This window comes from Austrofundulus limnaeus, unplaced genomic scaffold, assembly GCF_001266775.1.
Source record: "Austrofundulus limnaeus strain Quisiro unplaced genomic scaffold, Austrofundulus_limnaeus-1.0 Scaffold264, whole genome shotgun sequence".
Taxonomy (NCBI): domain Eukaryota; kingdom Metazoa; phylum Chordata; class Actinopteri; order Cyprinodontiformes; family Rivulidae; genus Austrofundulus; species Austrofundulus limnaeus.
In genome coordinates this window covers 741,945-744,939 of record NW_013952666.1, presented here as the reverse complement: position 1 = coordinate 744,939, position 2,995 = coordinate 741,945, and the positions used below count along the sequence as shown (strand labels likewise).

The window sequence follows — 2,995 nt, the reverse complement described above, 5'->3', positions numbered from 1 at the left end:
CTTACAGATTAACCTAACCTAACTGACCTAACCTAACTAACCATCAGCTACAGCTTGATGTCTTACATATTAACCTAACCTAACCTAACTAACCTAAACTAACTAACCTAACCATCAGCTACAGCTTGATGTCTTACAGATTAACCTAAGCTAACTAACCCTAACCTAACCAATCCTAACCTAAACTAAATAATCTGACCTAACTAAACTAACCATCAGCTACCAGCCTGCTGTCTTATAGATTAACCTAACCTAACTAACCTAGCCTAACTAACCCTGACCTAATCAAACTAAACTAACCATCAGCTACCAGCTTGCTGTCTTACAGATTAACCTAACCTAACTGACCTAACCTAACTAACCATCAGCTACAGCTTGATGTCTTACAGATTAACCTAACTAACTAACCTAACCATCAGCTACAGCTTGATGTCTTACATATTAACCTAACCTAACCTAACTAACCTAAACTAACTAACCTAACCATCAGCTACAGCTTGATGTCTTACAGATGAACCTAACCTAATTAACCCTAACCAAACTAACCTAACCATCAGTTACAGCTTGATGTCTTACAGGTTAACCTAATCTAACTAACCTAACCAACCCTAACCTAAACTAGCTAACCTGACCTAACTAAACTGATCATCAGCTACCAACCTGCTGTCTTATAGATTAACCTAACCTAACTAACCTAGCCTAACTAACCCTGACCTAACCTAACTAACCCCCTAACTAACCCTAACCTAACTAACCTAACCATCAGTTACAGCTTGATGTCTTACAGGTTAACCTAACCAAACCTAACCTAAACTAACTAACCTGACCTAACTAAATTGATCATCAGCTACCAGCCTGCTGTCTTATAGATTAACCTAACCTAACTAACCTAGCCTAACTAACCCTGACCTAACTTAACAAACCTAACCATCAGCTACCAGCTTGCTGTCTTACGGATTAACTTAACCTAACTAACCTAACTAACTTAACCATCAGCTACAGCTTGATGTCTTACAGATTAACCTAACTTAACCTACCTAACCTAACTAGCTTAACCTACCTAACCTAACTAACTTAACCTACCTAACCTAACTAACTAACTTAACCCACCTAACCTAACTAAACTAACCTAACATAACTAAACTAACCTAACTAAACTAACCTAACATAGCTAACCTAACATAACTAAACTAACATAACATAACTAAACTAACCTAACTAAACTAACCTAACCTAACTAAACTAACCTAACCTAACTAAACTAACCTAACCTAACTAAACTAACCTAACCAACCTAACATAACTAAACTAACCTAACTAAACTAACCTAACCTAGCTAACCTAACATAACTAAACTAACCTAACTAAACTAACCTAATATAACTAAACTAACCTAACCAAACTAAACTAACCTAACCTACCCTAACTAACCTAACCTACCTAACTAAACTAACCTAACTAAACTAACCTAACCTACCTAACTAACCTAACTAAACTAACCTAACTAAACTAACCTAACTAAACTAACCTAACCTACCTAACTAACCTAACTAAACTAACCTAACTAAACTAACCTAACCTACCTAACTAACCTAACTAAACTAACCTAACTAAACTAACCTAACCTACCTAACTAAACTAACCTAACTAACCTAACTAAACTAACCTAACTAAACTAACCTAACTAAACTAACCTAACTAAACTAACCTACCTAACTAAACTAACCTAACTAAACTAACTTAACCTACCTAACTAACCTAACTAAACTAACCTAACTAAACTAACCTAACCTACCTAACTAAACTAACCTAACTAACCTAACTAANTGTAGCCTGATGCTAACCCCTCTGTAGCCTGATGCTAACCCCTCTGTAGCTTTATGCTAACCATTCTGTAGCTTGATGCTAACCCATCTGTAGCCTGATGCCAATCCTTCCTTAGCCTGATGCTAACCTCTCTGTAGCCTGATGCTAACCCCTCTGTAGCCTGATGCTAACCCCTCTGTAGCTTTATGCTAACCATTCTGTAGCTTGATGCTAACCCCTCTGTAGCCTGATGCCAATCCTTCCTTAGCCTGATGCTAACCCCTCCATAGCTTGATGCTAACCCCTCTGTAGCCTGATGCTAAGCCCTCTGTAGCCTGATGCTAACCCCTCCATAGCTTGATGCTAACCCCTCTGTAGCCTGATGCTAACCCCTCTGTAGCCTGATGCTAACCCCTCTGTAGCCTGATGCTAAGCCCTCTAAATGCTAACTCCTCTGCAGTGTGATTCTAATCTTTTTATAGCCTGATGCTAACTTGTCAGTAGCCTGATGCTAACCTTGTTGTAGCTTGATGCTAAGCTCACTGTGCTGCATGTTTGCATGCTGTCTCTGCAGCTCAGATCTCTGTAGACTTAAGCTCTTCATTTGTTTCTGGTCCCTCCACATTTGTTCCCACTGCATGTATTTATTGATCAAATTGTGTGCATGTTTTCAAATCCTTATCAGAAGAGGTTGTGGAGGAAGTCAGTCATTTCAAAATAAGGGCATGAGAAGTTAAAGCACAGCAGGATGCAGGTCTGTTTCTGTCAGCTCAGACTGCTGCTGACTTTCTCTGCTTACAGAAACAAACTGCATCAAAGAACAGTTCAACTTTTTGTTTCAATCATTTTATTTAGAATATTAACAAGTATTTAACAGTTTGATGTAAATTTATTTGTAGTTAAATTTTTGCTTTTAGGTCAATGCTATTGTAAATAAGATAAAAATAATCTAAATACATTAATTAAAAATGTACACCCATCGATAAAGATTCAGTTAGTTTGTAACAGAACATAGTATTTATTTCCAAATAATCAGAATATTTAAAAGCAGCTGAAATGTTTAAATCTTTTAAAATTCACACAAATAGAAATGAGAGTTTATTTAAAAACATTTCTGCAGCAGCTGCTCTCCTGTCACACCTGCTGAAACAGGTGCTGCACAGGCAGGTAAACCTTCATCAGTCTGAGC

At 37.5% G+C, this 2,995-nt stretch overlaps 1 protein-coding gene and 1 long non-coding RNA gene across 2 annotated transcripts in view; one reads left to right on the top strand and one right to left on the bottom strand.

Annotated features, from left to right (window-relative positions):
• Positions 1-2,995, top strand: part of ncaph2 (non-SMC condensin II complex, subunit H2) — a gene marked incomplete at its 3' end in the record, with an annotated part of 13,296 nt that overhangs the window by 3,221 nt on the left and 7,080 nt on the right.
• LOC106526203 (uncharacterized) overlaps positions 1-2,995 on the bottom strand; it is a 5,947-nt gene that overhangs the window by 1,375 nt on the left and 1,577 nt on the right. The gene's annotated exons all lie outside the window — the stretch shown is intronic.